Source organism: Phyllobates terribilis, unplaced genomic scaffold, assembly GCF_046119375.1.
Source record: "Phyllobates terribilis strain yellow unplaced genomic scaffold, ASM4611937v1 Scaffold_2__4_contigs__length_985480577, whole genome shotgun sequence".
NCBI lineage: Eukaryota > Metazoa > Chordata > Amphibia > Anura > Dendrobatidae > Phyllobates > Phyllobates terribilis.
In genome coordinates, this window is record NW_027362762.1 from 100,724,800 (window position 1) to 100,739,323 (window position 14,524).

General features: G+C 47.0%; 1 long non-coding RNA gene across 1 annotated transcript in view; it reads left to right on the forward strand.

Moving 5' to 3' along the window:
* Positions 1-1,093: 1,093 nt before the first annotated feature.
* Positions 1,094-14,524, forward strand: part of LOC141249797 (uncharacterized) — a 47,281-nt gene continuing 33,850 nt past the window's right edge. The window contains exon 1 of the long non-coding RNA XR_012312325.1: positions 1,094-1,174. This is a non-coding gene — a long non-coding RNA (uncharacterized lncRNA). The remainder of the gene's footprint in view (positions 1,175-14,524) is intronic.

Genomic DNA, 14,524 nt, shown 5'->3' on the forward strand with positions numbered 1-14,524 from the left:
GGGGGCAGTGTGTGGACTCATACTGTATGTAGGGGGCTGTGTGTGGACTCATACTGTATGTGGGGGGGGCTGTGTGTGGACTCATACTGTATGTAGGGGGGGGCTGTGTATGGACTCATACTGTATGTAGGGGGGGGCTGTGTGGGGGCTCATATTGCCTGAACCTGTGAGCTGTTATTCTCACTGCAGTTCGGCTTATAGTCTCCTTTTCTTATCCTGATGCCACTATCAGTATTTGGTCAGTATTCGGTCAGTATTTTTTCTCAGGAGTGGGAGCCAAAACCAGGTGAGGAACAATCAGAGAAAAGGTATAATAGAAGCAAGTGCACCAATTCTGTATTTGGCTCCCACTCCTGAGAAAAAATACTGACCGACTACTGGTAGTGGGGCTGTGGCCTTAGTGATGAGCGAACATGCTCAGATAACTTGTTATCCCTGCACGCTCGGGTGTTATCCGAGTATCTTCTAGTGCTCGGATAATATATTCGAGTCCCTGCGGCTGCATGTTTTGCTGTTAGACAGATGCACCACATGCAGGGATTGCTTGTTGTGTTTGTCTAACAGATAAAAACAAAACATGCAGCCGCAGGGACTCGAATATATTATCCGAGCACTAGAAGATACTCGGATAACACCCGAGCGTGCAGGGATAACAAGTTATCTGAGCATGTTCGCTCATCACTAATGTCTTTATGTCGAGTTTTTAAAATAAAGAGAATTTTTTTTTTTAGGGTTGTCTTTTTTTTTTATGGTTTACATGTATGACGGCCCCATAGATTGATTGTTTGGTTGTTGATCCTGTACATAAGGGAAAAATGTGCGCGCCGCGATACGCTCACCGCTATTTCTCTCAGCGGGGCTGGGGGGCTCGTCTTCTAAACTGCCCGGGGCCCTGGCTACCTCTTAATCCACCCCTTATGAGGGACACAGTGATTGAAAGTGGGAAATTACCTCACATTGAATCGAGCAAACACCTCAGATATAAGCGCCACACGGAATTCCCGCCCTGGGACAGTCACGTGACACAATAACAGCGGAGTGAACAGATTTGCCAGTCGGAGAGGAAGGCCCCGCCCTTAATCACGTGGTCTCCAGCGCGGAACGGGAAGAAACTGCAGAAGTAGCAAAATGGCCGACGAGGAGGCGACGTCTGATAGCTGCTCTGACTGCGCGGGTAAGATGGCAGTCCCAGAGGCGGCGGTTTTCGTTATTCTGGTAGATAACGTGGTGCTAAGTCTCTGTTTGTCTAAGCAGAGGACACAGACTGACTGGTCACAAGTGCTGGCCTAAACCATTCACATCTCGGCTGTCATGTTTGCAATGCGGCCTGGATATGAGAGCTGCGCTGCGATTGGTTGATGTGCTCTCTCACAGGAGGCCCAGTATGTATGGACTGTGTGCTATAATCACCCCTCTTCTCTAGTCACTGAGCCTCATGTCAGTATTATAGGGGTATGGTAGATCCAAGACATCACTGAGACCCCACACTGCACTACAGCGAGGTCTCATGTCCCTGTGCCCCGCACACAGCGCTACAGCGGGATTTTGTGTCGCTGTGCCCCCACACAGCGCTACAGCGGGGTCTCGTGTCGCTGTGCCCCCGGGCAGCGCTACAGCGGAGTCTCGTGTCGCTGTGGCCTCGTGCAGCGCTACAACGGGGTCTCGTGTCGCTGTGGCCTCGTGCAGCGCTACAACGGGGTCTCGTGTCGCTGTGACCCCGCGCAGCGCTACAGCGGGGTCTCGTGTCGCTGTGGCCTCGTGCAGCGCTACAGCGGGGTCTTGTGTCGCTGTGGCCCCGCGCAGCGCTACAGCGGGGTCTCGTGTCGCTGTGGCCCCGCGCAGCGCTACAGCGGGGTCTCGTGTCGCTGTGGCCTCGTGCAGCGCTACAGCGGGGTCTCGTGTCGCTATGACCCCGCGCAGCGCTACAGCGGGGTCTCGTGTCGCTGTGGCCCCGCGCAGCGCTACAGCGGGGTCTCGTGTCGCTGTGGCCTCGTGCAGCGCTACAGCGGGGTCTCGTGTCGCTATGGCCCCGCGCAGCGCTACAGTGGGGTCTCGTGTCGCTGTGGCCCCACGCAGCGCTACAGTGGGGTCTCGTGTCGCTGTGCCCTCGTGCAGCGCTACAGCGGGGTCTCGTGTCCCCGTGCCTCCTTGCTATGGTCTGGATTGGAGTGGTGTGATCTACAGTTTCAGCCACTTCTCCACTGCAGCTGTCCTGATTGACAGCAGAAAAACTCTGTAGCCCCGCCCAGTGTGCACCTAGCACCTAATTTGCACATGAACAAACAAAATCTTTTCTATAACTAAACTTAGGGCTCCTCTCGGCACATTGGCCACTACAGGGGCCTATGATTACTTTCAGATTTTGGAGCAGACAAGTTACCTTTTACCCCTTCCCACTGCCTCTAATTTTTATTTATTTTTTTCCATCCCCTTTTTCCAAGAGCCAGAGCTTCTTTCTTTTTCCGTCTTCGTAGTCATACAAGGGCTCTTTTTTTTTTTTGCAGGACGAGATGTAATTTTGAATTACTCCATTCACTTTAACATACAATGTACTGGAAAATGAAGAAAAAATCAAAGTGTAGTGAAAAATGTGCAAGTCTGACATTACCCCCCCCCCCCCTGTGTTTCATAGTGCATTAAAAATGACCGTTCAGCTATCATCTGCCTTTAACAGCCGTGCAAAGTAGCAGCGCTCTGTGTGCTGCTGTTAATTGATGCTCTCAGTCTTTGACACCGTGCCGGCAGCGCCGTTGTAACCGCCCATCGTTGCTCCCATGACGCAATCGCAGGGAGCTGGTGGGATGCTGTGACATACAAGGGTCTGCTGAAGACCCTCTGTGGCTGTCCTACTTCTGTGAAAGCCAGCGTGTGATTGGCGTTCATAGGAGACCGAAAATTTAGCTATATACATCAATACTGTGGCATTGCTGTGTATAGCTCAAGTGATAGGGGATTTGAACCTGCGATCATCTAAAAGAGACTAACAAATGCAGTAAAAAGAAGTTTGAAAAACCAAAGTTCACATCACCACTCTTTTCCCCCATTAAAATTAAAGACTTTTTAAAAAATATATATATATACGAATGTGGTATCGCTATGTTTGTAAGTCTGATGTATTAAAATATAAAATTAATTAATTCGATCAGTAAACAACGTAACAAGAAACAGCAGAATTGCGTTTTTTTTTTTCCGGCCCATGCAACAGGGCAAAAAAAATGTAAAAAGAGGCGATCTAAACATTGTATATACCATCGAAACATCGGCTCAGGGCACAAAAACACAAGCCCTCACAATGGCCGTATCGACCAAAAATTGAAAACGTTACGGCGCTCAGAAAATGTCACTAGCAAAAATTTTTTTTTTAGTAATAAAATAAAAAAAAATATTCACCATTAAAATTAAAAAGAAAAAATTATTCATGTTTGGTATCGTTGTAATCTTACTGACCTGAAGAATCATATTTTCAGGTTATTTTTACCATAAAATGCACGCTTCAAATAAAAAAAAAAAAATTGCGGCATTGCCGTCTTTTTTTTTCGCTTTACTTGGAATTTTTTCTTGCTTTTCAGTAGTTCACATAATAAAATAGATTGTTTCATTGAAAAGTGCAAAAAACAAGCACTCACATGGCTGTCCACAGAACTATAAAAAAAAGTTATGGCCCTGCCCGATCAGGAAGGGGTTAAATACCAGCTGTCAAACTCTTGACAGCAGCATTCAAGGTGCTTGATTGCAGGGTCTAATGGTTGCCATGGCAACTGAGACCCTGCTGAATACTCTCATGGCTACCATGTTGGTACTCATGTATTTTATCCGCATACCATAATACTCGCTCTTGCATCATACATAACAAGCAATCACACGTTCAATTCTCCTAGGGGGATTAAAAAAAAAAGGTTTTTCTAAAAGTATAAATACATAAAAATTTGAATCGACTTCATTTTTCCTCTTTTAAAAATCGCTGCATCCATAAGTCCGATCTATCAAAATATAAAATTATTTAACCCATACAATTAACGCCGTAAAGCAAAAAAAAAAAATTAAATGCCAGGATTGCCGTTTTTATTCTCGGTATTTCCTCCAAACAATGCAATTAAAAATGTAGGTACCCTGGAATGGTATCAATAACGTCAGCTCGACACTTAAAAATAAACCCTTAATCAGTTCATCTGCATGACAGGAGGGGCAGGGGCTTCTGTTGTTCGTTGTTGGTGAGACTTTAGCGTACTCACACTGCCTACAAAGTACATCCTGACGTAAGACGCAATCCATGCAGTAGTGAACGCTGTGCGCATGCAGTGTTAAGGGTATGTGCACACGATGCAGAAATGAAGCAGAAAATTTCTGCATCATTTCTGCATCTCCCTGGCAGAAAAAACGCATGCAGATTGTGCATGCGTTTTTCCTGCAGAAAACATGCGGATCCACATGCAGATTCACATGCGTTTCCGCATGCAGATTGACAAGCGCTTTCCAGGCGATTTTAGCATCACCTGGAAAGTGCTTGACAACTAGGTCACACTATATAAATCCATGCAAACAGCATGGATTTATATAGTGTGACCCGAGAGAGTGTATATACTTACCTCCGATGGCCCGCGCTGTCCTGCTCACTTCGTTCTCCCTCGCCGGCAACTTTGAATTGAAAGACCTGCCGACGTCAGCGTCACGTGACCCGTCACATGACTCTGACATCACCGCAGGTCCTACAAGTCACTGCAAGTGCCGGGAACCAAGCGGGAGCGCTGCGCGGGCCGACAGATGGTAAGAATACATTTATTTTTTATTTTATTCTTTTTTTTACAGCTTTTTTAATGGTACCTGGGTGTGGATGAGACTCTCCTCTCCTCCACACCCGGGTACCATCCGCACATTAGAACGCGCCAATAACGCAAGTACAAATGCTGTCTTGCGGAATTGGCGCGTTCTAATGCAAGTCAATGGCGGCGAAATTGCCACGTTTCCGCAAAATTAATTGACATGCTGCGGATTTTTGACCGCAGCTTTAACGCTGCGGAAAAATCCGCATCATGGGCACAGCACATGCGGATTTCCATTGGGGAACATTGCTTCCCTTCTACCATGCGTTTTTCATGCGTTTCCGCAACTGCAAAAACGCCGCGGAAACGCATGAAATACGCATCGTGTGAACTCAGCCTTAGTGGTAATTATAGGGCCAGCGTTTTGCCAGCCCTTAGCAGCCCAGGTCTGTGGAGTCTGTATAAAATGGACCAACACTGTCTCCTAAAATATATAATACATTGGGTACAGTAGTACAATGCAGTATGTGCTGTAAATGTTTTCATAAGAATTTGGAAAAGTTATGAAATGTCCTATTTAATGTCTGTTCTCTTCCTGATCTCAGGATCTCGGCTTTTAGTTGAGATGAATCTGTGCTGCACTTTATGCACATGCTCAGTAGTGGAGCAGTGTGTGTAGAAAACTACAACCTGTCCGGTAAAAAACAAACCCTCATACGGCTATGTCGACAGATAAAAAGTTGTAAGCTAAACTTTTTTTTTGTTTAATATTTTTTTTTAAAAGGTATGTGCCCACGATGCAGATTTGAAGCAGAAATTTCCTGAGCTTTTCTGCATCTCCTTGGCAGAAAAAACGCATGCGGATTTTACATGCGTTTTTTCAGCATTTTTACATGCGTTTTTTTTTTTCAAGCGTTTTTCCAAGCGATTTTGAGCATCACTTGGAAAAGGGCTTGACAAGTTGGTCACACAATATAAATCCATGCAACTGGCATGGATTTATATTGTGTGACCAACTTAAAGGAAATTTCTACTATCAAATGATGCATCTAAAGTGACATCATTTTGTCAGCTGATGGTTACGCGACCGCTGACGTCAGCGGTCAGGTGATGGTCGTGTGACCATCAGCTGACTAAATTACGTCACCGCAGGTCCTGCCAGTACACCGCGGGATGCCGAGGAGAGAGGACGCTGCTGGGGGCCGCCGGAGAGGTGAGTATGAATAGTTCTCTTTTTACTTGCAGGTACGATGGTACCCGGGTCAGATGAGAGTCTCTTCTTCTCCAGACCCGGGTACTATCCGCGCATTGAACCGCATAACATTAGCATGTATACATGCGGATGTTATGCGGTTCAGTGCAAGTCATTGGCGCGATTTCACCACAAAATCACGCCCAAATTGGTTGTGCTGCGGATTTTTCCGCAATGGTAATCCGCAGCGGAAATTTCCGCAGCATGTGCACAGCACTTGCAGATTATCATTGGGATACATGCCAGACCTCTTAACAAGCGATTTTAATGTGTTTCCACGGCAGAAGTGCCGCAGCGGAAACGCATTAACCCCTTCAGGACCCAGCCTATTTTGACCCTAAAGACCTTGGCATTTTTGACAATTCTGACCAGTGTCCCTTTATGAGGTAAAAACTTTGGAACACTTCAACGGATCCTAGCGATTCTGAGATTTTTTCGTGACATATTGGGCTTCATGTAAGTATTAAATTTAGGTCGATAATATTTGCGTTTAATTGTGAAAAAATCAAAAATTTGGCAAAAATTTTGAAAATTTTGCAATTTTCAAATTTTGAATTTTTATTCTGCTAAACCAGAGAGTTATATGACACAAAATAGTTAATAAATAACATTTCCCACATGTCTACTTTACATCAGCACAATTTTGGAAAAAAAAGAATTTTTTGGTAGGAAGTTTGAACGGTTCATCAGCAATTTATCTTTTTTCCAGCAAAATTTACAAAACCATTTTTTTTAGTGACCACATCACATTTGAAGTCCCTTTGAGGGGTGTACATGACAGAAAACACCCAAAAGTGACACCATTCCAAAAACTGCACCCCTCAAGCTACTCAAAACTACATTCAAGAAGATTATTAACCCTTCAGGTGCATCACAGGAACTAAAGCAACGTGGAAGGAAAAAATTAACATTTTAATTTTTCTAACAAAAATTTTCTTTTAACATCAATTCTTTCATTTTCACATGGGCAACAGGATAAAATGGATCCTAAAATTTGTTGGGCAATTTCTCCTGAGTACATCGATACCTCATATGTGGTCATAAACCACTGTTTGGGCGCATGGCAGGGCTCAGAAGGGAAGGAGCGCAATTTGACTATTGGAGCTAATTTTCCATTCAAAAAGTGAAATGGCGCTCCTTCCCTTCTGAGCCCTGCCGTGCGCCCAAGCAGTGGTTTATGACCACATATGAGGTATCGGTGTACTCAGGAGAAATTGCCCAGCAAATTTTAGGATGCATTTTATCCTGTTACCAATGTGAAAATTAAAAAATGTAGGCTAAAAGAAAATTTTTGTGAAAAAAAAAAAAAGAAGTACTTTTTCGTTTTCACAGATCAATTTGTGAAGCACCTGGGGGTTTAAAGTGCTGACTATGCATCTAGATAAGTTCCCTGGGGGGTTTAGTTTCCAAAATGGGGTCACTTGTGGGGGAGCTCCAATGTTTAGGCACACAGGGGCTCTCCAAACGCAACATGGTGTCCTCTAACAATTTGAGCCGATTTTCCATTCAATTTGTTAGCGGACTCCATGTCTCGTTTGGAGAGCCCGTGTGCCTAAACATTGGAGCTCCCCCACAGGTGACCCCATTTTGGAAACTAGACCCCCCAGGGAACTTATCTAGATGGGTGGTGAGCATTTTGAACCCCCTGGTGCTTCACAAATTGATTTGTAAAAATTAAAAAAAAAAATTTTCCACAAAAATTTTCTTTTATCATTTTTACGGATTAATTTGTGAAGCACCTGGGGGTTCAAAATGCTCACCACCCATCTAGATAAGTTCCCTGGGGGGTCTAGTTTCCAAAATGGGGTCACCTGTGGGGGAGCTCCAATGTTTAGGCACACAGGGGCTCTCCAAACACGACATGGTGTCCGCTAACAAATTGGAACCATGTTGCGTTTGGAGAGCCCCTGTGTGTCTAAACATTGGAGCTCCCCCACAAGTGACCCCATTTTGGAAACTAGACCCCCCAGGGAACTTATCTAGATGCATAGTGAGCACCCCCAGGTGCTTCACAAATTGTGTAGTGTATGTCAGGTTGGTGTGCGGTGTGGTATAGTCTAGTGTATACAACACACACACACACACACACACACACACACACACACACACACACACACACACACACACACACACACACACACACACACACACACACACCCCCCAACCTGACATAGGTTGGTGTGTGTGTTGTAGTGTACGTGAGGTTGGTGTGTGTGTCATGCTAGTATGGGTGAGTTCTGTAGGGAAGGTCAGGATGTGTTTAGTCCGGGGACGTGTGATGAATTTTGAAGCATTCATTCAAACACAGTCCCGGTTTGTCAGGACACGTTTCACATTGGAAACGGGTGACCTTTCTTATCCCCCTTTTATGGCAGACCCGGCACCTTTTTCTTACTGTGACCTCACCGGGAAAATGTTGCCCTGGTACTACACGGGAGACTCAAGTTCCAGGGGTGCTGGGGCCCGCTTCTTCTTCACCTCTAAAAATCAGGGCCTTTATCACCGCCTCCTGGAAGTTGAGGAAGGTGTTGGTGGTCTGGCCTGCACATCGTGATAGCACGTATGCATTATACAGTGCCATTTGAACGATGTGCACGGCCAGTTTTTTGTACCAAACCTTCGCCTTCCGCATGGCACTGTAGGGCTGGAGGACTTGATCAGAAAGATAAACTCCCCCCAAGTGCTTGTTGTACCCCAGGGCACAGTCCGGTTTGTGGACCGGTGCTGGGGTACCTCTAACGGTGGTGGCCGTGGTGTCGGGACCATGGATTGTGGTCAAGAAAAAGACATCCCTTTGGTCTTTGAACTTCACCACAACCATGTTGCCGCTACATTGGGCTCGGCTCTCACCCTTTGGGAGAGGCTGCTCAATTAGCGTCAAAGGGAGACCCCTCTGGGTTCTGCGCACAGTACCACAAGCGGCGGTAGTTCTGGCAGAGAGGGACTGAAATAGTGGAATGCTTGTGTAAAAGTTATCAACGTATAGATGGTAACCTTTATCAAGCAGTGGGCTGATCAAATCCCACACTATTTTCCCACTCACCTTCAGAGCAGGTGGACATTCTGGGGGCTGGATCCTCGAATCCTTTCCTTCATACACTCTAAAGCTGTGAGTGTACCCTGAGGCACTCTCGCACAGCTTGTAGAGTTTTATTCCTTACTGGGCAGGTATTGTCGGAATTGAAGCCTCCATTTGAAGTGGATGACTGATTCATCCACAGAAATTTCCCTTTGGGGAACGTACTCTTCAGAAAACTTGTTGCTGAAGTGTTCGATGACCGGACGAATTTTGAACAGTCTGTCAAAATTCGGGTCATCGCGGGGAAGGCTGTCCGCGTTATACCGTAAATGTAGGAACTTGTGAATGACCTCAAATCTTTTGCGGGTCATCACCATTCCGAACACTGGAGTTTGATATAAAATATCGGTAATCCAGTATTGACGGATTTCTGGTTTCTTCACAATCCCCATGTGAAGTACCAGTCCCCAATATTTCAACATTTCTACTGAGTCAACGGGACTCCAAGTAGAAAACATTGAATTTGGGTTTGCAGCCTAAAACTGTTGGGCGTAGATGTTTGTCTGCTACACCATGAGACTCACAATGGCCTCAGAGAAATAGACTTTGAAAAAGTCTATTTCCCTAAGGTTTGCTGTCTCAAACTGGATTCCTAATTGGGGAAGGAAATCAGGAATCCGTGGAGTGTAATTTTCAGGGACGGGGGTCCACACGGGGGCCCTGGTGCTAGGTTGGGCGTGACTAGCACCAGGTTGAGGGTTACTCACAGATGGCTGTGGGTCTTCTTCCACGGCCTCCGGACAATCTCTTGACCTGCTACATCGTCTTGGTGCCGAGTCGGTGTCACAGGAGGAGGAAGAATGGGAGGAATAGATGAACGTGGGGTCCTCTCCCTCACTATCAGCTTCGGAGGCAATAATGGAATATGCCTCCTCAGCTGAGTACACCCTAGACTGGGAGGAGCGGGGCGGGCGGGGCATTTTGTGTGCTGTGTGTAAAAAATCAAAACTTTATTATAGTGTATGTGTGCGTTCTTGATGTAACCTTCTGCAGTCACTTGTGGGGACGGTCAGGCGTAGGGGACGGTCAGGCACACGGGGCACGCTCAGGCACACGGGGCGCAGGAGGGGGTGGTCAGGCGTAGGAGGGGGCTGAGGAGATGGAGGGGCCAGCAGCAGCAAGGAGGGTGATCACTGGGGCAGAAAGAGGGTCAGGAGCCGGCAGTAGCAGCAGCAGGGGTAGTGATCACTGGGGCAGAAGGGGGCAGGTGCCGACAGTAGCAGCAGCAAGGTGGGTGAAACCTGGGGCAGAAAGGGGTGTAGGAGGCAGGCAGTAGCTGCCGCAGCAGGGGGGGGTGATTACTGGGAGGGGGGATGATCACTGGGAGGGATGGTGAGTGATCACAGGCGCAGTGAGCCTGCTGCTGCCTGTGATCACCATACACCGGCTGGCAGAAGGAGAGCACCAGCCGTTGGATGCAGAGCGGAGGTCGGGGTGGAGGTATGAAATTGGACTGGGGTGGAGGGGGGGGGGTAGAGGAGGAAGTGGGGGCTGGAATCGGACAAGGGGGGAAATATTACCGGTGGCGGAGGCAGTAGATCGACGGGGTGACCAAGCTCCTCAGCTTCCACGGACGGGATGAATCTGGGGAGCTTGGTCAGCCATTGTAAACAACCCCCTCCACATCTGATTGGAGGGCTAGCGTCACATGGACACTAGCCCCAATCAGATCTGGGGGGGGGGGGGGGACAGCTGACACTCCCCCCCCCCCCCCCCCAGCCAATTGCTGATGCTATATGCATCAGGCCATGCCCAGATCGTAAATATTTCACCAGTTTACGTTGGTGAAATATTTAATTCATTCCGATTGGCAGTTTCACTTTCACTTTAATGAAACTGCCAATCGGAGGGGTCCTAGACATGGGGGGGGGGGGGGGGTTAATCCACCCCCCGTGGGGTCAACTACAGGTTGTCCAGTTGCAGCATCAACTGTGACACCTGAGTGACCCCGCTCGCACGCGCTGCATGGGCGCGATCCCGCCATGTCACAGACCCTGTGATATGGGTCGGAAACGCACCGGTTTCCATGTCACAGACGCTGTGACATGGGTCGGGAAGGGGTTAAATCCGCATCGTGGGAACTCAGCCTAAATCGTGGACCTTCCAGTATGATGAAAATTGCCCCATGCCAAAATAAACATACCATATTTTTCGGACCATAAGGCGCACCCCAAAGTTTGGGGTGGAAAATAGAAAAAAATATTTTTTACAAGATGGGGGTATATCTTATAGTCTGAATAGATATGGTATCTTACCTGGGGGGCGGTGGAGCGAGGGTCACAGGAGGGAGGGTCCCTCAGGAAGTCGGCGGCTGCAGCAGAAGAGGTGAGATGCTGTGGAGCCTGTCGGGCCTGTGCCTAGATGGGGCCCTGAGCCTGGCCGGTTTCTGTGCCGGGGCCTGTGGCTGATGCCGGGGCCTCTGGCCCTCTTACACACGTCTGTGTTTCCAGTACGTGTGGTGACAGTTTCCACACGTACTGGAGACACTGACCGGCATCAGCGGTCAGAGGATTACAGCGGGGGACATCTCCGAACAGGTGAGTATATGGACTTTATTATTTTATTCTTATTTTTACACGGGAACACTGAGGGGGCAGATACTACTACCCTTATCATTGTCTTTGCTGGTCCATGATGAGAGCAGTGTTTAGCACCCGGTGCTTGGGAACAGCATCACTAATATGTTTGTCTCAAGCAAAATGTCCCAGTATTTAGCGCACAAGTAACGTTTTACACTTTATTGATTGCCTCACATAACTCCGGATTCAGTTATAGGGATGGGCAGCTATAACTTTTTTCAGTCAAGGTCAATCAACTGTGTTTTGAAGTTCTCCCCGCCCATCCCATTAGCATTCCTTCCAGTCACTGCTCCCTACGTCACCGCAATATCCCAGGAGATCCCGCGATTGCGCCATGACTCTCAGCTTTCCGGGCATGCGCACTGAATCTGGCTGTACATCCCAGCTTCATATACTATATGCACGTGCTCCGGAAGCGTTGAGCGTCAGTGGCCACGTGACAGTTTGTGAGCGTGCTCGTCTTCCCGCTCAGTGTTTCCGGTTAGGTGCCTCGGGTCGGCTTATACTTGAGTATAGACGGTATTTAATTTTTTTTTCCTCACATTTTGCATCCTCTAAAACAGTATTACCAAAGAAAAAATTCTCAAAACAATTAAAAATATAGTGGTAATATTCATTGGTTCACTTGACATGGAATGACCCAATGGTGAAGACAAAGAAGCTGTCTGAGGACATCAGAACTTGCAAGACTTCCAAAAGGTACAAGGCCATCTCCAAAGACCTTGGTATCCCAGTTTCAACAGTGCGCAATGTTATTAAGAAGTTTGCCAAGCATGAAACCGTCAAGAACCTGCCTGGATGTGTGGGAAAGGAAAATTGACACTAGAGGTCTTCGAAGGTTGGTGCGAATGGTGGAAAAAAACACCACGTCAAACATCCAAAGACCTGGAACAGTCTGGGGTCATGGTTTCAACAAGTACCATACGCCACACACTAAACCAAGCAGAGCTTTATGGGCAAAGGCCAAGGAAGAAGCCATTGCTGAAGAGACAAAAAGGAACGACTGATCTTTGCCAAAGAGTACCTTGACAAACCACAATCCTTCTGGGAAAATGTTCTGTGGAGAGATGAAACAAAAATAGAGCTTTTTGGCAATGCAAAGCAAGAGTTTATTTACATACGGCACAATGAAGCTTTATAAGGAAAAGAACACCTTACTGTCACGGGTGTGTCAGATGTGACAGACAGTCGCCCTGCAGTTGGTTGCAGGAGACCTCTACGTTTGGCAATACAGACACCTTTTTAGAGGCTGTCTCTAGGACCCAGCGGCTACCTTCCTCTGGCTAATTAACACTCTGGCCTGGGTGTATAAATACCTGCTGTCTGCTAGAGGAAGGTGCTGACGATACTTACATTACCCCTTGTGAAGGCTTGGAGTAAGTGCATTACTTTTTCCTCTCTATAGCTATGAGGACGGGTGTTATTCTCTCTGAAGTCGACTAAAAGCTAAGCTATCTTCCCTTGTTTGTTCCCTCTTGTTGTCTTTAGTTGCCAGTGGGGATCGACTAGCGTTCATCCCCCTCCCTTCCCTAGCCAGGGCCAAAAGACAGGGAAAGCTTCGCGTGCGGCGATTTGTGAAGAACCAATATAGGGATGTTGGTTGAGACAGGTTGATATTAGATCAGCCTAGGAGGTCTCCACTCCTCCCTTTCCCTAGAGTCTGGGCTCCCTTTCCCTTTTTTCCTTTGTGTTACATTAAGTCTTTCCCACACCTTGCGTGACACTTGCCAACTGTTAAGTATGGTGGAGGATCCATAATGCTGTGGGGTTGCTTTGCTGCGTCTGGTACTGGAGGCCTTGACCGTATCACAGGAAACATGAAATCAGAGAATTATCAAGATATTTTAGAACGAATTGTCCTACCCAGTGTAAGAAAACTTGGTTTGAGTCGAAGATCATGGGTCCTCCAGCAAGACAATGACCGAAAGCACACATCCAAACATACACAAGAATGGTTGAAAAAGAAAAAGTGGACTGTTTTAAAATGGCCAGCAATGAGTCCTGACCTCAATCCCATTGAAAATCTTTGGGGTGAGCTGAAATATGCCATTGGGAAAAAGAACTCTGCAAACATTTGAGAGCTTGAACAAACTACAAAGGAAGAGTGGGAGAAAATTCCATCTCAGCAGTGCAAAAAGCTTATAGATGGCTACAGGAAATGTTTGGAGGCTGTCAGCAATGCCAAAGGGTGAGCAACCAAGTATTAATTAGGGGTGCCTTTATTGCTGTTTTGTTCTGGCTTTTCTTTTGAATTTGCGACATGGAAGTTGAAAAACATTGTTTATTGTTTACTTTATTTGTTACTTTGGACCACTAATTTAAAATCCTGAGGATATAACTTTGGTTCATTTCCATTTATTTCTGACGATATTGTACAGTCTATGGAAAAAATGAAGGGATGCCAATAATGGTGATCAGCACTGTATTTCTCCATATGCTATTTATGTTGCTGGAGGTGATAACAGCTGACTGGTGAGAGTGCTGGGTTTGAGACCCTCAGACTCTGATATTGATGACTTCTCATAAAGTTAGGTGATCAATAGAAATGTAGAGGACTACTTCTTTAACCCCTTACTGACATTGTCAGTAATAGTACGTCCCTGGGCCTATTGGACCTGGTACGTACAATTACGCACAATGTGATCGCGCCCACATAGAAGCTGTGCAGGGCCATCGCCGCCGGGTATCAGCTAATTCTCACAGCTGACACCTGGTACTATGTGCCAGGAGTGGTCCTGCACCGCTCCCGGCACTTTAACCCCCGAAATGCTGCGATCGAAGTCGATCACAGCATTCCGAGAGCAGGGAGAGGTAAGAGCGCCCCTCTTACCTTGGATCGGAACGCCGCGCAGTG